The sequence below is a fragment of the Drosophila yakuba genome, chromosome 3R, assembly GCF_016746365.2.
Source record: "Drosophila yakuba strain Tai18E2 chromosome 3R, Prin_Dyak_Tai18E2_2.1, whole genome shotgun sequence".
NCBI lineage: Eukaryota > Metazoa > Arthropoda > Insecta > Diptera > Drosophilidae > Drosophila > Drosophila yakuba.
The window spans coordinates 306,771-331,368 of NC_052530.2; the positions used below are offsets into that span (position 1 = coordinate 306,771).

General features: G+C 38.3%; 2 long non-coding RNA genes across 5 annotated transcripts; one reads left to right on the forward strand and one right to left on the reverse strand.

Moving 5' to 3' along the window:
• Positions 1–92: 92 nt before the first annotated feature.
• On the reverse strand, positions 93–21,940 carry LOC120321834. Of its 4 annotated transcripts, XR_005561560.2 has the most exons (5): positions 21,170–21,940; positions 20,863–21,015; positions 17,452–18,199; positions 2,004–2,305; positions 93–1,749 (listed from the first exon to the last, which is right to left on the reverse strand). It is a non-coding gene; the product is annotated as an uncharacterized LOC120321834 (long non-coding RNA). The 4 variants fall into 4 exon arrangements; XR_005561562.2 differs by lacking the exon at positions 2,004–2,305 and having other exon boundaries at positions 18,047–18,199; positions 21,170–21,931; XR_005561559.2 differs by lacking the exon at positions 93–1,749 and having other exon boundaries at positions 1,994–2,305; positions 21,170–21,939.
• On the forward strand, positions 20,021–21,046 carry LOC120321835. The gene is made up of 2 exons (XR_005561563.1): positions 20,021–20,865; positions 20,957–21,046. It is a non-coding gene; the product is annotated as an uncharacterized LOC120321835 (long non-coding RNA).
• Positions 21,941–24,598: the final 2,658 nt, after the last annotated feature.

Consider the following 24,598-nt stretch of genomic DNA (forward strand, 5'->3'; position numbering starts at 1 on the left):
TGGCAACTGCAAGAAGAATTAGAAAAATGTAAAAATAATTTAAATGAAATGGTTGAAAATGAAACTGTTGAAAGAGACAGTAATGAAGAGATGGAAAATGAAACTGTTGAAAGAGACAGTAATGAAGAGATGGAAAATGAAACTGTTGAAAGAGACAATGATAAGCAAATGGTAAAGGAAGCTGTTGAAATAGAAAAGGAAGCTGTTGAAAGAGATATTAATAAAATATAAGCTTTAGCAAGTGACAGACCCCTGAAGGGCTTATAATGAAATTTATAATAAAAATTTAAGCACAAGTGCAAAACAATTGTTTTGATCATGGCGTGTGGCGCATTAGATATTGTAATGTAATGATTGAATTATGTTAAAAAGTTTGTATTACTCTAAGAATGATATTGAAACGTGAAATTTAATTTGTTGATGTAAGTGTGATTTGAAAATGGTTTTGTTGCATTAAAGTTATAAAGAACAAAGCATTGTTGGGAATATTTCACGAGGTCGTGTAATGGTCAGGACGGTCGTGTCGGAGCATACTTTTGCATGTGTTAGTGAATGGGTATGCTTTTAATTCATCATACTGGAAATATTGCATCAGCCTCTATTTGCGCAGTTATTGGACGTCTGTATTTTTTAGTTTTGAAAAAAATAGTTATAGCGCGGCGCCAGCGTGTTGTCGCTGACGCCTAGTGTTATTCGATCGTAAGCACGCAGAAGATGTGTCCGACACAAGTCAGTTGTGCGTAAAACTTCAGTGCGATCGAAACTCACTACACTAACATTACGGCGGACAAAGACAGACAAAGTGTACCTTTGACATATACTTTATATGGTTGGAAACGCTTCATTCCGCCTGTTTTATACTTTTTAACGAATTTGGTATACCCTTTCACTCTGCGAGTAACGGGTATAATGAAGAAGAATCCAAATCAAATCACAGCACACATAAAAATGGAAGAAGCTTTATTACCCCCACCACATCAATCAATCCCAGCCCAAGTATAGGTTTCTAGGTATTTAATCCATCCAGAACTATTAACAATGCCATCTGCGCAGTGCGTTCTTATAAACAATTCTTTGGCAACGGCACTTAGCCATTCTCGAAAACAAATCTTAAAGCCTAACCTAAGCAGTTTTGCCTGTTCTGAAGCTTCACTTTATCATCCAAAAGGAATTTTCTCCCGATTTACACTTACATATTCTTAAAGCACTGAGGTTTCCTTTCAAATTTACGTAAGTTTGATATTTGGTCTTAAGCTGAACGTTGAACAATAAAAAACAAAAATCCAACCCGGTTTCTTTTATTTGTCAAAAATTTAGTTTCAGCGTTGGGGCTCGTCTATAAAGACGGTCCACTAAATATTCTCAAAAGTAAATAAACGTAACTATATGCAATTGCTACCTTGCTCTTTTCAAAATAAATTGATAAATAACTTTTATAAAACTAAGAAAATAATATAAATATTAAAAAAAATGTCTGTAATAATACAATCCATTGCCTGACATGTGAAGTCGTGTTTAAGAGCTCCGTATAGCTTACCTACGGTGACAATAACACCAACTGCAATCACAACAACAACTGGAGCGGTATCGTCAGCTCGCTCAATTATGGCGACGCAAGCACTTGCTCTCACTGAGCCAGCGATCAAAACAAAAACACAACTTAACGGTTCTGCTGTGCTATCGGCAAACCACAACGTAAACAAGAACGCCGGGTCGACCGTACAGACTGGAATGGATCGCAACATAACACTAAAAAAGAAAATAAAAGAAAACTTAGCCCTCAAAATAACAAAAATTTAAAACAGAAAAAAATTACACGCAACAATGCTAATAGAAGAAAACTGATTTTACGTAATCCCTTTAAGCAAAGGGAACATAAATGAAACAATAGTTCAAACTTAAACCGAGGCTAGCCATCGTACCCTAACTACATTTCTGGATGATGCAGGTAAAATAAAAGCACAAGACGAAAATAAAAAGAATATGGTCAATCTAATCCTTACTGTACACTGGCATTTATTTGCGTAGTCTGTAGTGAAGTACATGGCACAGCGAACTGCCATAAGAACAAGGAAGACATCTCTGTAAAAATATGCAGCAACTGCGGCGCAAGTCACACATCGAATTGGCGTGGCTGTTTAGTATACATGAGCCGCCTTAAAAACGTGGAGAATCACCACGCGCTTAGGCCGCCCACATCAGTCACACTCCGGCACAATCGGGACCGTCTTACACGGCAGCCTGTCTTACACATCGTGTCAATTTTAGCGTTTCCTTCTTAATGGACCCAAATCCGGAAATAAACCTGTGAATCCGACAAAACAAAAGTTGATTACTACGCGGGAAAAACAGAAAATAACTGTGAACTTTGAACAAGCAAATGTCTTCACTTTAAATATCTATGTGCAACGCAAATGGTGTTTCACGGCAAAAACTCTAAGTTGCCCAGTTCTTATCCAGATAAAAAGAAATTGACGCCATGTTCCTCTCCTAGAAACGTCCAACAGACAAGCCAACTTTCATATTACAAGATACCTATTCTACACCACAAACCATTCGGGCGTCTAAGCCCATGGCATACTTATCAGAGGTCGCATCAAATAACACCTTCTGAACTGAAATGGACTACCTGCAATCCACTTCTATAAACGTGCAATCCAGCAACGGCCCCATCAATCTGGCCGCAGTCTACTGTCCACTTCGTTTTGTAGTTTCTGAGGATAAATTCTTGAAATCTTTGAACTGATTCCGCGAAATAAGCTCGATTATGTGACTCCTGGTAGGCCTACATACTGCCCAGTAGATCCAAATAAGCTCCCAGATCTCATTGACTTCGCAATAACAAGAAACGGCCGAGTCACTCTCAGAACTAATGTAACGAACTGAATCCTTAGTTTCTGCTCGCTACGAATTGCAACGGCTAGCTCAGAGAGTTTGTTTGTTCGTCCCACCAAATTTATGATTTGTGTGATTGCCCGACCAAGAGAAGACAGAGTTTTAGATTTAAACCACCTTTATTCAGTGACTTGATAAAGAGAATCCTGTGACCCTCGCCTTCGGACGCGCGTCGTCTCTCCTTCGTCGTCCTTCTTAGCTGGTCCCGCGTCGCCCTCGACGGCGTATCCGTGCCGGCTCGACTGGACTTAGGATGTTATGGGGCAGGATGTATCGTCCGAAAGATCAGCTAGAGCTTCTCCTCGAACCACCTTTGCGACCACTGACTCCACCGTCCCTTCTTGCGTAAGCCAGGCACTCGTCGCCCTTGCCAAAGGACCAACCTGCGGGCTTGGCCGGGGCTTAGGATGTTATGGGGCAGGGTGTTTCGTCCGTAAGATCAGCTGGAGCTGCTCCCCGAACCACCTTTGCGACCACTGACTCCACCGTCCCTTTCTGACCACGCCAGGTCCTGGTGTTTGCTTCTCCTTCGCTGGTCCTTCCTTGCGGGGATCCTTTTTGGATGCTCGCTTCGACGCAATTGTACTTTCACTTGTAAGCGTCACTGTGTAGCTCTCCACGCACTGTTTCGGATCTGCTGTCTGCCCGTGTGGTACTCCGCGTACTTTCTTATTGAATGTCTGTGTACTCCGCGTACTTTTCCCGATCGACTGTGTGGCTGTATGGCTCTCCGCGCACTTCTTATTGACTGTCTGTCTGTATGGCACTTTCTTCCCTGACTGTCTGTCTGTAGGGAAATTTTTTCATTGACTGTCTGCCCGTATGGCACTCCGCGTACTTCCTGATCGACCGTGTCCGCACCTTCTGCGTCTGCTCTGACTGTCCGCCCGCACGCCTGTGTCCTGACTGCGCGACTCGCGCTTGCACTCTCCGGTTACTCGTATGACCTAAGCGTGTTAGTTTGACCGAATGCCTGGAGCCGCGCCTGCGTCGCCCTTTTATAGGCAGCGGGGATCCCGCTATTTCCCTTTTGCGCACGGCTCACTCGGGTCCAAGGTCCAACTCGTGTCCCGTTAGTTCACGGTGTGTCCTCTTTGCGCTTATCCAAAGTCCCCCGTCGACCTTTGTGCCCTTGGCCGGTTCGAGTCCAAGGTCCAGCGCGGTACCGTTAGTTCACGGTGCGTCCTCTTTGTGCTTGTTCAATGTCCGTACCGTTACCGTACGACCTCTGCGCCCTTGGCCGGTTCGAGTCCAAGGTCCAGCGCGGTACCGCTAGTTCACGGTCTCTCCGCTTTGCCGGGGTCCAAGGTCCATTATTTACCGTTTAACCTGATCGCCCTTGACTCTTTTCGCATTCCAGCCGTCTTCGCTGTTGCCATGCCGATCTCCTGCAAAATTGATTAGCTAGTACTTGAAAAACGAAGACTTAAAAGAGAATGGCAGAGTCCAGATCCCCAAAGGTTAAAAAAAAGCTTGAGGAAGCAAATGCCCAGCATCTATACATCGAACCACTATCGATCGCAAAAAGAACCCTTTTGAGAAAGAGCACACAAAAACATTCAGCTACCAGCAGAAACAGCCGTTCCACGGCGAGGCCTCTCTGGAAGCTGGTTACACAGCGAAGGAGATATGCGTTATGCGTTCGCCGATCACCTCCAACCAAATCTATTTTTCCTTCCAGCAACTCAATTGTAGCAGTAACTAAAAACTTGCCACCAATAAATCCAATTACATTTAGCCAAAGCGAGATATCATTAAAGATTTTAGGCTCAAAAAATCACCTGGACATTACTTGTTGATACCAAAAATGATCATAGAACTCCCAACGTGTGCGGTTCAGTCCTTATGCCGGCTTTCAACGCTTGGACACTATCCCCAAAGGTAGAAAAAGGTTGATTCCCAAGCCAGGCAAAGACAAAACGAAACCCTCATCCGACAGACCAATCTGTCTCCTAACGTGTCTCTCAAAACTGTTTGAAAAGGCATTTTGAAAACACCTAGTTCGCTAGCTAAGAAGGAAATACAATACCATCGCATTAATTTTGCTTTCGCACAAATCATTGAACGATCGAACGGGTCAATAGCATTACAAACTAAATTCTTACTGCTTTTGAGCACAGGGAATACTGCTTAGCTATATTCTTACTTGTATCGGAACCTATTATTCAGCGGGTAAATAATATTTTGTCTAAAAGATCGTTTTGATTTTTGGTAGCTTGGTGGAAAATTTTAAAATCCATAGATTTAACCTCCGACAGCTGTGAATGCGCGATTAAAATTGCGAATTAAATGCCCGAAGTAAATCAAATTTCGATCTTTACAAGCTGATGTGCCTCAATTTTGTTTCTCCGAACGGCATTTATCTACATGGCATTACGAAACTCTTACGCAAGCCTTCTATGATTATACCCGTTACTCGTGGAGTAAAAGGGTATACTAGATTCGTTGAAAAGTATGTAACAGGCAGAAGGAAGCGTTTCCGACCATATAAAGTATATATATTCTTGATCAGGATTAATAGCCGAGTCGATCTGACCATGTCCGTCTGTCCGTCCGTCTGTGCGTATGAACGTCGAGATCTCAGGAACTACAAAAGCTAGAAAGCATACAGACTCCAGGCACATAGACGCAGCGCAAGTTTGTCGATTTATGTTGTCATGCCCACTCTAATGCCCACAAACCGCTTAAAGCTGCACTTTTGCAAAATGTTTTGATATTTTTAGTTTTCGAATCGGTCTTGTAAATTTCTATCGATTTGGAAAAAACTTTTTGCCACGCCCACTCTAGCGCCCGCAAACCGCCTAAAGCTGCCACGCCCACACTTTTGAAAAATGTTTTAATATTTTTCCATTTTTGTATTGTTCTTGTAAAATCTATTGATTTGCCAAAAAACTTTTTGCCACGCCCAATAACCACCCAAAGCATCCACGACCACACTTTTAAAAAATGTTTTGATATTTTTTCATTTTTGTATTAGTCTTGTTGATTTTTATCGATTTGCCAAAAACATTTTTGCCACGCCCACTCTAACGTCCACAAACTGCCAATAACTGTCAGTATTAAAGACTCTCCTTCGCAGTGCACTAGCTGAGTAAAGGGTATCAGATATTCGGGGAACTCTCTTGTGTTTGTATGTGAGCTTTTGCTGAAACTAAAAGCCAAGAATAATGAGAAAACTGTCTTTGAAGTCCTAATTAAACTTTCCAACTATTTAAGTAATTCCAAATTAAGTAAATTTTAACGGACATAATGAGTGAGTGTTGATAATTTTTTTTTGAACTTATTGCGTTATTTATTGGATCTTCTCTTATTATGAGACTAACAATAATTATTCAAATCTTATTATATAAATTAGTTTAAGTACATTATTAAATAGTTGTATTAGCTAGAGACGGCCCTAGGATTTCTTTGCTGGGCTGGAGAATCTTTGCGCTTTAGTCTGCTGTGACTACATACACGCGTGAGCGACTTCGCGAGAGGATTTTCGTGTGCGGCGAACTTCAGGATTCTCCACTTACTCCTATTTTTCGGGGGCTCCTCTCTCCAGGTCAGAATAGATGTTTATAGGAGAATCTTTGATGGAGAATCTTTGCGCTTTAGTCTGCTGTGACTACATACACGCGTGAGCGACTTCGCGAGAGGATTTTCGTGTGCGGCGAGCTTTGCTTGATGTTTACTCTTTCTCATCTGGATTTCCTCGTTGACGAGGTTTATGTTGAGGTCTCTATGGATGACTGAGCTCGCTGTATAATTTCAATGTTGGTTTTGGACGCGTTTTCCCATAATTCACAGCCGTATGTCCAAATGTGTTTCAGCACGGTATTGTAGAGAAGTACTTTGTATTCCAGACTAAGCGGAGAGTTGCAATAAATAAGCCAGTGGAGATTGCCTGCTTTAAGCTTCATATGAGTCCTTTTAGATTCTATATGTCGCCGCCAGGTGAGGCGTCTATCTAGGTGAACCCCGAGATATGTTACTACGTCTGATTGTGGGATGAGTGTATTGTTTAGGGTACATGGTGGGCAGGTTTGTCTATTCAGTGTGATTGTTACATGTCTGCTTTTGGTCTCGTTTATCTTAATGCGCCAGTCCGCAAACCATCTTTCCACTGTTTTAAGATGACAGTCAAGTTTTTCTGTTGCCTTTGATGGGCATTTGGATCGGCTGAGTATTGCGGTATCGTCAGCAAACGTAGAGGTTGTGAGCTGATAGTTTGTAGGCATGTCTGCTGTATATAAAGTGTAAGGAACGGGGCCCAGCACACTTCCTTGGGGAACTCCAGCATTGATGAAGCGGTCGTGTGAAGTCGAACTGTTACACCTGGTTGAAGTTTAGTTTTGAAGAGATACGATTCGAACACTTTGTGGGTATTCCGCGGAAGCAGTTTTGTTATCTTGTACATTAGTCCTTCCAGCCAGACTCGGTCAAATGCTTGTTCGACATCTAAGAATATAGCTGAGCAGTATTCCCGGTGCTCAAAAGCAGTACGAATTTCGTTTGTGATGCGATTGACCTGTTCGATCGTTCCATGATTTTTGCGAAAACCAAATTGATGGGGTGGTATTGTGTTTCGCATTCTTAAGTAGGGAGCTAGGTGTTTTAAGAATGCCTTTTCAAACAGATTCGAGAGACACGATAGGGGACTGATTGGTCTGTAGGATGAGGGTTGCGTTTTGTCTTTGCCTGGCATGGGAATCATCACTATGACCGCCTTTTTCTACATTTGGGGATAGTATTTAAGTTTCATAATAGCGTTAAAGAGATTGCATAAGGTCAGAACCGCACACGGTGGGAGTTCTATGATCATTTGTGGTGTCACCAAGTCGTGTCCTGGTGATTTTTTGGGCTCAAGATCTTTTAAATGTTGACTAAATGTTATTGGATTTATTGGTGGCTGGATTTTAATTGCTACAGGTAGGACAAATGAGTTGCTAGCAGTATTTGGTTGGAATACGCCTTGAAGGTGATCGGCGAATGCACTTGCTCTATCTTGTTCGCTGCGTATCCAGCTTCCTGAGGGGCCTCGCAGTGGAACGAATGTTTCTGCTGGTGGCTGAATATTTTTGTGTGCTTTCCACAAAGGGTTCTTCTTGCTGGTTGTTCGATATATAGATGCTGGGCGTTTGCTTCCTCAAGCTTAAGTGCCCTGGTTAGTCTACGTGTTGCTATTTTTAGCTGTTCCTTAGCCTTTGTGGATCTGTGATTCTGCCATTCTCATCTTAGTCTTCGTTTTTCAAGTACTAGCTGTTTGATTTCACGAGTTGTCTTTGTATGATTTGTCAATTTGTGTGTGTCTGGAGGGGTAGAGGCCTTGGCTGCAGCAACAAGATTTTCCTCCATCGATTCGGTCAGGCGGTCAATATCCTCATGGGTAGACACTGTTTGAGTTGGTACCATGTGAGTACAAACATATTTCGTGTACCTTGCCCAGTTGGTCCTGTTGCCTGTCAGCCTGTAGGTGTGCCCAGTTGTATGTGGTCGATGCCTGATGTGATCTGATGATAGTTCTGCAAGTGACTCAGCCGTAATATTATTTCTAGGGATCTTTTTTATTATTGCGAAGTCAATGAGATCCGGGAGCCTCTTTGGATCTGCTGGCCTGTATGTAGGCCTACCCGGAGTGACATAATCGAGCTTATTTCGAGGCTTAATGAGCACGTTGTAAAGTTGTTAACCCTTTGGGTTTAAAAGGCGTGAACCCCAGTGCTTGTGCTTGGCATTGTAGTCACCAGCCGCTATAAATCGCTCAACGAGTAAGTTGAAAAATTCCAAGAATTGGTCCTCAGAAACTGCAAAACGAGGTGGGCAGTAGACTGCGGCCAGAGTGACGGGGCCGATGCTAGATTGCATGCATATGGAAGTGGATTGCAGGTAGTCCGTCTCAGTTCTATTATTAAGGAGGTGTTTGATGCGACCTCTGATAAGTATGCCAGTGCCGCCATGGGCTTTTCCGTCCGGATGGTTAGTGGCGTAGAATAGGTATCCTGGAACATGGAAGTTGTGCTTGTCTGTTAGATGTGTCTCGGAGAGGAGCATGACGTCAATATTTTTTTCGGATAGGAACTGGGCAAGTTCGAGTTTATGCCGTGAACGCCATCGGCGTTCCACATAGATATTTGAAGTGGAGACATTATGTTGATTTTGATGACACGAGAAGCTGTATCAGCATATTTTGGTTTCGCATAAGCTCTTGCATTGTGGCTTGCATGAATGTCATAAATTCTTTTAGGGTTGGCTGGAGTGAGATCATCATCGTTTAAATGCCAGTTGATATATGCTGCGTTTGATCGTTCGAAGTAGTTATTTCCTGTTCTTCCCGCGTAGTAGTTGACTTTTGTGTTATTGGATTCACGCTTTTAATTCCCGATCTTAAGGCAATAGCGAAGGAAACGCTAGGATTGGTACGATGTGTAGAAAGGGGTGCAGTGTAAGAGGGGCCCGATTGTGGCGGAGTGTGACTGATGTGTGTGGCCTGAGCTCGTGTTGATTCTCCGTGTTTGTTAAGACGGTTTTTTAGTGTTGATAATAAAACCATTTTTCTTTTTTGTCTTTGAAATAAACAAACGAAAGCCTAAAGAAATTAAATCAATTGTATCCTATACTAAAAGTTAAACCTGAATTAAGTAGCGCAAGAAATTGAATTAATGAATTATCGGTACCCAAAAACTAAACCTAATTTATCGGAAGTTATGAATTAGAACGACATGAAGTCAAGAAACAGAACCAAGCAAGAATAGATTAAAAAAAAAAAAACGATATAAGATTAAAGCCAACTGAAGTAAACCTCCCCAATTAAACTTATAAATTTATAATTCTATAATTATTATTAAGATGATATACATATAATTTCCCTATCTATCTCAAGACCAATGAATTTAAACGTAATGGTAACTTTGATCAGTAATAAAACCATGAAATCTTAAATCCCTGTGTTTTTACCGTTTCAAATGATGACTCAATGATCGTAAGGATCAAAAGGGATCACCAGAGCCATGCTCTTGCGGCGGGTGATCGTAGGTAGGGTGGGCATTACGCGAGCACAACAACAGCTGTGTCTTCGCAAAAAAAACAAAAATTGTTTTCTCTCCGTCCTTTCTACAAACCTCCGCTTTTCCTTTCAACTTTTCTCCTTCAGTGAATTTTGTTTATTATATAGTTATAGTTATAGCTTCTAATTTTGTCGCAGCACGCTCAATTTCTTCACTAATTTATAATAATGTGTAGTCCGTGTCCGAGGTCTGGGTAAGCAAGACCACCACCCCCAACGTCGACGAGCTAGAGCCGGAAACATACAGCGTGCCCCATCAACTCAGATCCTCCCAAAGCAGGCGAACTAATGCGTTACACACTACACCCTAAACAGTACATTCATCCCAAAATCAGAAGTAGTAACAAATCTCGGCGTTTACCTAGATAGACGTCTCATCTGGCGGCGACATATATAATCTAAAAGCACGCATATGAAGTTTAAAACTTGACTGGCGTATTAATTGCAACTCTCTCCTTTAGTCTGGAATACAAAGTACAATACAACCTACAATACCGTGCTGAAACCCATCTTGACATATGGCTGGGAACTATGAACGCTTCAAAAACCAACATTGGAACTATACAACGAGCTCAGTCAACGATTCTGCGAACTATCACTGGGGTAACATGGTACCTACGCAGCGAAAGCATCCATAAAGACCTCCACATAAATTTCTTTAACGAGGAATTACAGATAAGATAGTGTACACATCAAAAGCTAGCAAAGCTCGCCGCACACGAAAATCCTCTCACGAAGTTGCTTACACGTGTATGCAGTCAGAGCCGACTGAAGCGCAGTGATTCTCCATCAAAGATTCTCCTATAAACATCTATTCTGACGTGGAGAGAGGAGCCCCCGAAAAATAGGAGTAAGTGGAGAATCCTGAGGCATTTTTTTGTTATTTTTTGTTATTTCAGTTGGCTTGCCAAGTGATCAATTGTTTTTGTTATTTCAGTTGGCTCGCCAAGTGATCGAATGCTTAGGCGACGTGGGCTCGCCACAGAGTCTACTTATCTTAATCGAAGGGCTCTCGATCTTTGATTACATTTTGTACTTAGACATCAAAGTGTGTGTGTGAGTTGTTGGGGAGTGTGTGTGGTTGGGGAGTTGTGGGTGTACAATGGATATCTTACTTCCTCATCCTTAAGAAAAAAGCCTGTTCTCAGGCGTTTAGATTACAGGGGTATTGGGGGGTACAATATTGTCTGTTTTAGGACTTATAATGTTTTCGTTTTTTAGGGCTTGGTTTTTGAAATTTACAATTAACTTTTGGGGTATGGTTTTATATTTATAGATAAAGTACAATAATGCAATTATAACAATTGTGATTAATGTTGTAATTGTTATTATTTGAAAGACATTATTTGTCTGATTGTGTTGTTCGATTATTTCTTTTGTCTGAACGGATTCGAGTTGTTCAAGTTTTGTTGCATTCCTCTCGCGAAGTAATTAGTAATTAGTTAGTAAATCAATTGGTAACTAATATTTATTCGAATTGTACAGACAATAAAATGCTGGGACCTGGTTTATTACACCAGTTATATATTTATTTATAGCCAAGCTTTGAGAACTTGCCGTGTAAGTTTGATTATTGTGTGAAATATATTTGTCATGTATTGTTTTGGTTAGTATGTTACTTTTTATACCCGTTACTCGTGGAGTAAAAGGGTATACTAGATTCGTTGAAAAGTATGTAACAGCCAGAAGGAAGAGTTTCCGTCCATATGAAGTATATATATTCTCGATCAAGATCAAAAGCCGAGTCGATCACACACTTTTGAAAAAAGTTTTGATATTTTTTCATTTTTGTACTTGTAAAAAAACTTTTTGCCGCGCCCACTCTAACGTCCACAAACCGCCAAAAGCTGTCAGTGTTGAAGACTCTCCTCTGCACTTCCACTAGCTGAGTAACAGGTATCAGATAGTCGGGGAACTCGACTTGCCTACCTCATTCATGAGTTTGAGCGTCACATATTATTTGCTGTATTATACTGTAATATATACTTATTTGTTATAAAATTAAATGGAAATAATCAATCTGATAAATGTTTATTTTTATTGATTTCTCCTTAATATCAAGTGTAAGAACATTTTAATTAATTGTGTTCAACGTACTTCCCCTTCAAATCTTAATCCAGTGAATTTATATACCAACATCAACATTTTCGTCTTTAATATAACAAAAACTTTAGCCACAGAAACGCGTGGCCGGGTCAGCTTGCTTATAATAAATGTCAATACATGATAAGATTATTTTATTAAGTAAAAACCTGGGGATGTTTCAAGGGTTAATTTTGTGATTCTATGTTCAGTTTAGAGATCTTAAAGATTTAATATTCGTTTATGATGTTTTGAATAATTTTTTGGTAATTGGGTAATAGTAAAGTTCTTTGAACTGAAGTGAGTTTTTCTATACCAGGGTGTAATATTTCTTTATGTGTTTTGAGAATGATTTCCTTGAACTGGGCATATGTTTGAATGTCTATTAGTTTACTACTGGTTTTCATAGTTACTGTCGGGACCTATGATTTAAATATACGCATTTTGAAAGATTTTTAAAGTCGATTTCTTTAGGGAAGTAAATAACACTTTTCTTAGTGTAAAATTATTATTTAATTAGATCCTTAGCAAGGGTTCAGTCATTTCTTTATAACTGATTATACCCGTTACTCGTAGAGTAAAAGGGTATACTAGATTCGCTGAAAAGTATTTTACAGGCAGAAGGAAGCGTTTCCGACCATATAAAGTATATATATTCTTGATCAGGATCAATAGCCGAGTCGATTTGGCCATGTCCGTCTGTCCGTCCGTCTGTCTGTCCGTATGAACGTCAAGATCTCAGGAACTACAAAAGCTAGAACGTTGAGATTAAGCATACAGACTCCAGGGACATAGACGCAGCGCAAGTTTCGAATCATGCTGCCACGCCCAATCTAACGCCCACAAACCGCCCAAAGCTGCCACGCCCGCACTTTTAAAAAATGTTTTGATATTTTTTCATTTTTGTATTAGTCTTGTAAATTTCTATCGATTTGCCAAACAACTTTTTGCCACGCCCACTCTAACGCCCATAAACCCACAAAAACTGTCAGTGTAGAAGACCTCCTTCGCACTTCCACTAGCTGAGTAACGGGTATCAAATAGTCGGGGAACTCGACTATAGCGTTCTCACTTGTTTTTATTCTAGTTTTATGGAAATACTTTATGGACATCGTCAAAATTGTCTTTTATTAAGTCGAATTGTCTGTTATAATAAGATTAAGAGGTCTTTCGGTTACTGAAATGTGATCTAGGTTGTCTTCCGGTGCACTATGCACAAAAGCTGCTGTGGGAAAGAACATTGGGGCATCTTCTCCTAGGAAGTTTTCTTGAATTTGAGCACTAGATATAGCATTAGCGACATGATTATCTTTACCAGGTAGATATTGAATATTATAATCGTATTCGTTAAGTTGTATCTTCCATCTCTGTAATTTTATATTAGGATCATTTATTTTACTTAGCCATACAAGTGGCCCATGATGGCTTAATATGTCGAATTTTCTAACGAATAGGTAGCGCCTAAAATCGTTGCCCATAGTTATTTTTCTACTGCCGAATAGTTAAGTTCGTGTTTGTTTAAAGTTCTGCTTGCATAGCAGATGGGTTTATGCTCTTGGTATAATACAGCGCCTATAGTTATAGTACTCGCATCTGTTGTCAGTGAAAAATCATTTTCGAAGTTAGGGTATATTAGGATAGGATCGGACGTGATGAGTACTTTTAGTTTTTCGAAAGCGGACATGTTATTATTATCTTTTGTGGGAATTACTGATACTTTTTTTAATTTGAGGGTCATAGATTTTGTTATTTTTGCAAAATTGGGAATGAACTTTCTGTAGAATCCGCTAAGTCCAAGGAAAAATTGTATTCCATTTGTAGTTTTAGGAATAGGGAAATTAACAATTGCAGTTATTTTGTTAGGGTTTGGTTTTAAAACATCTGTCGTGAAAATGTGAACGAAAAATTCTTTTTAGACCAAAGGGCATACATGTATATCCGTAATGCCAATGTTTTGTTGAAAATGCTGTTTTGATTGCTGGTCCAATTGAATTTTATGGAAACCTTTAGCTAGATCAATAGTTGTAAAGTATTGACAGCGTTCAAACTTGTCTAATATTTTATCCATTACGGGAATAGGGAATTTGTCGTCAATGGTTATCTCGTTGAGTCTACGGTAGTCTACGACTAAACGAAATTTTGGTTTACCAGAAGAATTGCTTTTCTTTGGGACAATCCAAATTGAAGAACGATAGGGGGACTTAGATTTCCTAATTTTTTTTGTTCTATCATTTCATTAATTTGCTTGTTGACATTTTGATCAAGCGCTTTGGAGTATTTATTTGGTTTTTTATAGATAGGATCTTCCTGTCTTGTAGGAATAGAATGTTTATTGTTTAGAGGGGTTTCCTCTGGGTTAGATGACCTGGGGCACTCATTGGTAACCCTTGACTTATCTTATTTTAAGTGGGGTTTTCTCTTAATTTTCCGAAGGGTTTTCTCCTTTTTCGGGGTATGTAGAGGAGTTTCCTCTGGGTTTAATGACCTGGGCCACTCATTGGTAGCCTTGGACTAATCTGTTTGAATGTGTTCGTCCCACATGTTGAATGTATAGCCATTTATATTGACTGTTTGAATTGAATAATTAATTTGAGTGTTGTTGGTTGGCTCTAAATAGTATCTACCTAATAGTAAGTCATATTCTTCTGAAAAATTGTGAATATAGAATGTTTGATGCGGTCTCGAACGACAACCTGAGTAATCCTCACAGGAAGACAGCAACAAAATTAAACACGTTTTTCTCAAATCGATGTTTTTTGAGTCGGTGCACTCTGTATCTCAAATCTATTCACGATCGTTCTCAAATTTTTTACAGTATTTCTTACATAATTTATGAGTAACCCTGTCGAGATTTTTCGTTTTGATTTTAATTTTTTATTATTAACAACAATAGTCATGAACTTTGGCCAAAATCGGTATTTTCACTTTCAAGTTTTGTAAAAGTTCAAAAATTATAATAATGGAAAAATCGACAGGGATACTAGAGGACATAAATTGATGGAAAAACGTTGGGTATTTCATATCAGATTATCCAGAGCTGAGGTAGACGTGCACCGCAAATGTATTTTTCTGAGGCCCTACGAAGAATTGCTGCCATTCGGTCAATTTTCAATATTTTTCAACCAATATTTCACAGAATATAGTTCAAATACTCTATTAAAGGAACAAAGTTTGCTTAAATGCAATGAAACGCTTTGGTTCAATGTTATAAAGCCATTTATAGTGTGGACTTTTACTTTAGAAGGTTTGATTTGAAAATTAAAGAAATTTCGTTACATAATATAAAGGCATTTGAAACGACTAATTTGAGAGTAATATTATTCCTTTTAATTTTTAAGACCTCCTCTGAATCGCTTTCTGATTTCGAGGCTGGTTGAAGAAAATTTTGCCTGTGTCCATTCTGTATTGGTTACTAGCACTTTCTCTCTTCCGTTTGGGGGGAAAGTTTGGTGCATTTTTACTTCGTTGTTAAAAATTAAAACGATTTTGGACTCTACCTGCATTTAGTAATTGTGTAAATTCATTCGCTAACCTCGTATTATCCTTTGGCTTTGTATTATGTATAGAAGTTTTGATACTTTCCTTTATTCTTTGAGGTTTGTGGAGTTATTTTGTGTTTTTGTTCGGTCATTAAAAGTTATTATACCCGTTACTCGTAGAGTAAGAGGGTATACTAGATTCGTTGAAAAGTATGTAACAGGCAGAAGGAATTGTTTCCGACCATATAAAGTATATATATTCTTGATCAGGATCAATAGCCGAGTCGATATGACCATGTCCGTCTGTCCGTCCGTCAGTCTGTCCGTCTGTCTGTCCGTCCGTATGAACGCTGTGAGCTCAGGAACTACACAAGCTAGAAAGTTGAGATTAAGCATACAGACTCCAGAGACATACACGCAGCGCAAGTTTGTCGATTCATGTTGCCACGCCCACTCTAACGCACACAAACCGCCAAAAATTGCCACGCCACACTTTTGAAAAATGTTTTGATATTTTTTCATTTTTGTATTGGTCTTGTAAATTTTTATCGATTTGCCAAAAAACTTTCAGCCACGCCCACTATAACGCATACAAACCGCCAAAAACTGTGTTTAAGACCCTCCTTCTCCCTTCCGCTAGCTGAGTAACGGGTATCAGATGGTCGGGGAACTCGACTATAGCGTTCTCTCTTGTTTTGTATATACCTTCTTGTTGTGATATTTGTTTGAATTTAGATACTTTCATGATGTCATGTCTAGCAAAAGTCATAAACACCCTATCGGGCAATTTTCTCATTATTACATCTTTACATGAGTATTCCATAAACTTCCTTTTAGGTTAAAAAATGCCCAGAAGTATTTTTCAAGAACCTATTTATGACGTCTTAAGAGACGTTGATTATGTTATTATTTTTCGCCTACCTCACGAAAAATTCAAATTTTTTAAGGAAAGCGTTAAATCGAAGTATCGCGGGGGGTGGGAGGCGGTGTTAAAATGTTTTCAGAAAAAGTACAGGCCATAATAAAATTTTTAGCCCCCAAAAATCATAGGGCTAGCTAGGCTGCTGCATATGTTTTATAAAAGAGTTTGCTAGTTGCTTGTCCCCTCACAAACTATCTAAAGGACGACAATGCTAAAGTGGATGCGAGTCAGTATAGGAAAACGATATAAATTTTAATAAAACTCAAAAGGAGCCTTTCCAAAACAGTTTTTTAGCATTAGGCTAGTTAATGCCTATTATAATTTAACCTATTATAATTAAGCTATTGTATGGGTGTTAAAAATGTTAACAAATTATTTATAAGGTGTACAAATTTTAACGATCTACAGAAATTATATATATATACATATATTATTATTATTATAGTATTACCGAAAAGGTACAAAAGAAAAAATAATACGCTGGAAAGCGTTTGTCGACAAGAAAGATGCCACGATCGTTGACTTCCCTGTCCACCAAAATATAATATTAACGCTCTAGAAGATAGTGGTAATTCGAACGTCCCCACTACTCACAGCGAATAATTTCTGCAGAAACAACGGGCAGGATAAAAAACTGGTTTGCAAATCGTAATGGAGAAATCGCCGAGAGTTGTTTTAAGAAACAATATGATAAACAACAAAGATACACATCAGTAGCAATATTCATTCTTAATTTAACATTTTATCCTAGCATGTAAACTCTATTAGAAAATCAGATAAGTCAGTCAAATCATTTATAATAGACAGCTCTTGCTGTTTCTCACTTTGAGGTTAGACCCTTAAAAGTTAAATTTTGGAGAAAGTGTGCAAAAGTGTGCATTTATACTAATAACATATACTAAGAATTGATAACTCTACAACATATAACAGGTTTTAGAGACGGAGTGAGCCGGACTCACTTTGTAGCTTTATTTAAAAATTAGAATACACTACAAAAGTTGTGTTTTATTAGGGTTAGAACTTACTGAAGATTATTGGGACACAGTTAATTTTAACATTCGAAGATCACAAACACATATTAAAAACCACAAGGATTCGACTGCATGTTATAAGTAACACTTTTATAATTGTTTAAGCCCTTTTTGTCACTTCAAACTTGTAAGATTTTTCAGCGATTAACAAAAATTCGGTTATCGGTGTGCCAGCGCAAACAAAACAGCTGACTAAACAGCTGCTCACTGAACAGTGGCGCCCTCTTTAAAAATTTCAAGTACGTAACATGATAGATTGATGTTTTCTGAATACATGTCAATTTAAAAAAAATTTGTTTAACAACTTTTAAAAAATGGGTTTTTTCCACATAAGGTGGTCGTTCGCCCCATAGTGCACTGATAACAAAATTGAATCTAGCCATTTCGTATGCGTGGCAAAACGCTTTTTCGGCAAAATGGATCTATATATATGTATAGTTGTAAATTTCCTCATTTAACGCATATATACATTTATATAATACTCAAGAAATATCAAATTTAAATTGTGTCAAGATTTATAATAAATGCAGTGATAGACAACAGAATTAGTGCTTACTGGAACAAGCAAGTATTGCAGTCACATACTTACATGGTGGGAGCAAACCTGAAATGCCTCGCGTGTTTCTTTTTATACTCTAGCTTATTTGCTTAAAACGTTTTTAAAAGTCGTCTTTCTATTGCAGGTAGTAATTAAGTCGGAACAGCCCGGACTGAATTAATAAATCATGCAGCTGAAATAGAACTAATTAAAAATAAATTGAATAAGCAATGTACCTTTGTTGTTTTTGATTTTAAAAAGTCCCTATTCGGAATCAGGTTTTTGTTAGTTACATTTCAGTTAAAAGCAAGTAGTCAAAGTTATATTTCTTCAGTTATATAAGAAACATTATACTTACTTGGCTAATTTAATAATTGACCAAAATAATAGTTGTTCAAGCACAAATTTTATAAATTCTATAAATTTATTTTATTTTCAAATGAAGAATATTTTTGCAGTGTGCATTTGTAAAGATCGGTATTGTGATCTTGCTTTGTTGACGACTACACAGAAACTAGTTCTGGCTTATTTGCCGTTCTGTGACGCTGACGCTCTTTTGATGCGAAAACCGATTAAACGTATAAATACGTCAGCAGATCACAGACAGAGACACTTTCTGTTTCGCAGGCTGCCGTGCTGCTTCTGTTCACTGCATTTAAATAATTCTTATCTAATTCAAAACCTTATATCTAATATCAAAAAGGAAGGAATTATATATACGTCTAAGACGCAACAAGCCAATGTATTGGTTTCAATGAGATCATTTTAACGTATTAATTCTCATGAGTATATCGTCGACAGCTGTTTTCCGCAAGTCTTAAGAACTAATATGATAATTATTTATTATCACAAACACATAGTAAAGTTTATTAATTTATACTAAAATATCGTACGCCTATTCAAATACCCAACTTTATCTTCCCATTATAATGAGTATAAAATAAACATACTAGAATGCTCAAGCCCACACGTTAATAGGTATCAACACCTATCATGAAAAGTTGAATAATGGTTTGGAATGATCACTGATCTTGATTAATCGATTCCTTTGTAAGTCGTATCAAATTATTGGTTGTGGATAAATATATTTTTCATTTAAACATAGAAAAGGTAATAATAAAACAAAACAATATCTCATTTTTATACCCGTTACTCGTAGAGTAAAAGGGCATACTAGATTCGTTGAAAAGTATGTTACAGGCAGAAGGAAGCGTTTCCGACCATATAAAGTATATATATTCTTGATCAGGATCAATAGCCGAGTCGATGGCCATGTCCGTCTGTCCGTCCGTATGAACGTCGAGATCTCAGGAACTACAAAAGCTAGAAAGTTGAGATTAAACATACAGACTCCAGAGACATAGAAGCAGAGCAAGTTTGTCGATTCATGTTGCCACGCCCACTCTAACGCCCAAAAACTGACACTCCTTCCCACTTCTACTAGCTGAGTAACGGGTATCAAATGGTCGGGGATAGCGTTCTCTCTTTTTTAAGAGTGGTTGTAACAGTTTTGATCGGAGTGCAGGCGTTATAATGCTAATACAAACAAAAGTATAAGAATAATTTTTAACTAGTTTAAAAATAAAGAGGGAATGCCGTAGTCCAATTTCCGGACTATAAGAAACCCGTTACACAGGTAGTGAGCAAGGGAACTTTCCACATTTTCCACTTTCCATAAAAAATAATAAAATGAAAAATAATTGTTTTGGCGTGTTTGTTTTGTGTGCGTTAAGTCGGCGCTGCAAAAAGTTTTTTGGCAAATCGAGAACAATTTACAACATAAATAAAAAACACAAAATATCACATTTTTCAAAAGTGTGGGCGTCACAGTTTTGGGCGGTTTGAGGGCGTTGGAGTGGGCAACATTCTGGCTTTTATAGTTCCAGACATCGTTCATACGGACATACGAACGCTCAAACGGACATGTTCAGTTCGACTCGGCTATTGATCCTGATCAAGAATATATACTTAATATGAACGGAAACGCTTCCTTCTGCCTGTTAAATACTTTTCTACGAATCTAGCATACCCGCCCACTCTAACGCCCACAAACCGCCCAAAGCTGTCACGCCCACATTTATACTAATAACATATACTAAGAATTGATAACTCTACAACATATAACAGGTTTTAGAGACGGAGTGAGCCGGACTCACTTTGTAGCTTTATTTAAAAATTAGAATACACTACAAAAGTTGTGTTTTATTAGGGTTAGAACTTACTGAAGATTATTGGGACACAGTTAATTTTAACATTCGAAGATCACAAACACATATTAAAAACCACAAGGATTCGACTGCATGTTATAAGTAACACTTTTATAATTGTTTAAGCCCTTTTTGTCACTTCAAACTTGTAAGATTTTTCAGCGATTAACAAAAATTCGGTTATCGGTGTGCCAGCGCAAACAAAACAGCTGACTAAACAGCTGCTCACTGAACAGTGGCGCCCTCTTTAAAAATTTCAAGTACGTAACATGATAGATTGATGTTTTCTGAATACATGTCAATTTAAAAAAAATTTGTTTAACAACTTTTAAAAAATGTGTTTTTTCCACATAAGGTGGTCGTTCGCCCCATAGTGCACTGATAACAAAATTGAATCTAGCCATTTCGTATGCGTGGCAAAACGCTTTTTCGGCAAAATGGAACCAAGTATAATAAACACAGTTCGATGCATATACATATATACATATCTATATATATGTACCATATAGTTGTAAATTTCCTCATTTAACGCATATATACATTTATATAATACTCAAGAAATATCAAATTTAAATTGTGTCAAGATTTATAATAAATGCAGTGATAGACAACAGAATTAGTGCTTACTGGAACAAGCAAGTATTGCAGTCACATACTTACATGGTGGGAGCAAACCTGAAATGCCTCGCGTGTTTCTTTTTATACTCTAGCTTATTTGCTTAAAACGTTTTTAAAAGTCGTCTTTCTATTGCAGGTAGTAATTAAGTCGGAACAGCCCGGACTGAATTAATAAATCATGCAGCTGAAATAGAACTAATTAAAAATAAATTGAATAAGCAATGTACCTTTGTTGTTTTTGATTTTAAAAAGTCCTTATTCGGAATCAGGTTTTTGTTAGTTACATTTCAGTTAAAAGCAACTAGTCAAAGTTATATTTCTTCAGTTATATAAGAAACATTATACTTACTTGGCTAATTTAATAATTGACCAAAATAATAGTTGTTCAAGCACAAATTTTATAAATTCTATAAATTTATTTTATTTTCAAATGAAGAATATTTTTGCAGTGTGCATTTGTAAAGATCGGTATTGTGATCTTGCTTTGTTGACGACTACACAGAAACTAGTTCTGGCTTATTTGCCGTTCTGTGACGCTGACGCTCTTTTGATGCGAAAACCGATTAAACGTATAAATACGTCAGCAGATCACAGACAGAGACACTTTCTGTTTCGCAGGCTGCCGTGCTGCTTCTGTTCACTGCATTTAAATAATTCTTATCTAATTCAAAACCTTATATCTAATATCAAAAAGGAAGGAATTATATATACGTCTAAGACGCAACAAGCCAATGTATTGGTTTCAATGAGATCATTTTAACGTATTAATTCTCATGAGTATATCGTCGACAGCTGTTTTCCGCAAGTCTTAAGAACTAATATGATAATTATTTATTATCACAAACACATAGTAAAGTTTATTAATTTATACTAAAATATCGTACGCCTATTCAAATACCCAACTTTATCTTCCCATTATAATGAGTATAAAATAAACATACTAGAATGCTCAAGCCCACACGTTAATAGGTATCAACACCTATCATGAAAAGTTGAATAATGGTTTGGAATGATCACTGATCTTGATTAATCGATTCCTTTGTAAGTCGTATCAAATTATTGGTTGTGGATAAATATATTTTTCATTTAAACATAGAAAAGGTAATAATAAAACAAAACAATATCTCATTTTTATACCCGTTACTCGTAGAGTAAAAGGGCATACTAGATTCGTTGAAAAGTATGTTACAGGCAGAAGGAAGCGTTTCCGACCATATATATTCTTGATCAGGATCAATAGCCGAGTCGATGGCCATGTCCGTCTGTCCGTCCGTATGAACGTCGAGATCTCAGGAACTACAAAAGCTAGAAAGTTGAGATTAAACATACAGACTCCAGAGAAATAGAAGCAGAGCAAGTTTGTCGATTCATGTTGCCACGCCCACTCTAACGCCCAAAAACCGCCAAAAACTGACACTCCTTCCCACTTCTACTAGCTGAGTAACGGGTATCAAATAGTCGGGGATAGCGTTCTCTCTTTTTTAAGAGTGGTTGTAACAGTTTTGATCGGAGTGCAGGCGTTATAATGCTAATACAAACAAAAGTATAAGAATAATTTTTAACTAGTTTAAAAATAAAGAGGGAATGCCGTAGTCCAATTTCCGGACTATAAGAAACCCGTTACACAGGTAGTGAGCAAGGGAACTTTCCACATTTTCCACTTTCCACAAAAAATAATAAAATGAAAAATAATTGTTTTGGCGTGTTTGTTTTGTGTGCGTTAAGTCGGCGCTGCAAAAAGTTTTTTGGCAAATCGAGAACAATTTACAACATAAATAAAAAACACAAAATATCACATTTTTCAAAAGTGTGGGCGTCACAGTTTTGGGCGGTTTGAGGGCGTTGGAGTGGGCAACATTCTGGCTTTTATAGTTCCAGACATCGTTCATACGGACATACGAACGCTCAAACGGACATGTTCAGTTCGACTCGGCTATTGATCCTGATCTAGAATATATACTTAATATGAACGGAAACGCTTCCTTCTGCCTGTTAAATACTTTTCTACGAATCTAGCATACCCGCCCACTCTAACGCCCACAAACCGCCCAAAGCTGTCACGCCCACATTTTTGAAAAATGTTTTGATATTTTTTCATTTTTGCATTAGTCTAGTAAATTTCTATCGATTTGCCAAAAAACTTTTTGCCACGCCCACTCTACGCCCAAAAAAAAAACCGTCAGTTTTGACATGCATCTACGATCATGTTGAAGACTCTCCTTCGCACTTCCCCTAGCTGAGTAACGGGTATCAGATAGTCGGGGAACTCGACTATAGCGTTCTCTCTTGTTTTTAATTGAATAGTAACTTTCCCAATGGAAAAACAGTTCAAATTAAAACTCTTTATTATACCCGTTACTCGTAGAGTAAAAGGGTATACTAGATTCGTTGAAAAGTATGTAACAGGCAGAAGAAAGCGTTTCCGACCATATAAAGTATATATATTCTTGATCAGGATCAATAGCCGAGTCGATTTGGCCATGTCCGTCTGTCCGTCCGTCTGTCCGTCTGTCTGTCCGTATGAACGTCGAGATCTCAGGAACTACAAAAGCTAGAAAGTTGAGATTAGGCATACAGACTCCAGGGACATAGGCGCAGCGCAAACTCTAACGCCCACAAACCGCCCAAAACTGCCACGCCCCCACATTTGAAAAATGTTTTGATATTTTTTCATTTTTGTATTGGTCTAGTAAATTTCTATCGATTTGCAACAAAACTTTTTGCCACGCCCACTCTAACGCCCACAAACCGCCAAAAACTGGCCTTCGCACTTACACTAGCTGAGTAACAGGTATCAGATAGTCGGGGAACTCGACTATAGCGTTCTCTCTTGTTTTTATTATTTCCGTGGCAGCTACATGATATAGTGGTCGAACTGGCCCATTTAAACTTATATAGGGGCCGTTCATAAACCTCGTGACGCTCCGAGGGGGGGAGGGGGTGCGCCGAAGAGTCACGTAATGTCACAGTAGGGGGGGGTTACAATAAAAGTCACGCGACGTACTGATTTTTTTATAAGAAAGCAGCTATAAGGTACGTTTTTACGTACTCAAAATTAAATTAAAAAAATAAACTAACATTATTATTTAGTCATTGTTATGGATTATATTTTTTTTTTACCAAAAGGGGGGTTGTGACAATTTATCACGTGATGGTCAGGGGGGGTTGCGGTGAGAGTCACGGTATGCCACATAGGGAGGGAGTGGGTCAAAATGGCCCAAAATTAGCGTCACGAGATTTATGGACGGCCCCATACTAGTCTGCGCAGAAACGGAAAAACAGACAAACGGACACTTGTACATGTCTATGTCGACTTAGTGTTTGATTCTGATTTATATATTTATCACCGAAATCACGATATCGATGAAATAACTCCAGATAAATTAAACAAATGTAAGCAATCGCCATACAAAATTGTAGTATTTCCGGTGTACCCTTTTTTTGGGACGTTACATTTTGTATGGGGGTATCGTTGGTTTGCAGTGTGAAGTTGCAGGTTCTTTTCCTACAAACGTGCAGATGTTTGCATTTGTTGGTAGAGAGGGATGCACCCGAGAAGTTGCACCATTGAATTATGTCCTTGAGAAGTGCGTCTAGGTTGAGGTTGTTTTGTTTTTTCCAAAGATTGTAAATTATTGTGAAGTCGTCGGCGTAAGCAGTGAAATCCATTTGTTTGTGCGCGGCTAGTATTTTGTTTAATTGGTTGAATGCTATTGCGAATAATATCACAGATAAGGGGATCCTTGCGGTATTCCATTGTGTAGTGGTTGGGGGTTTG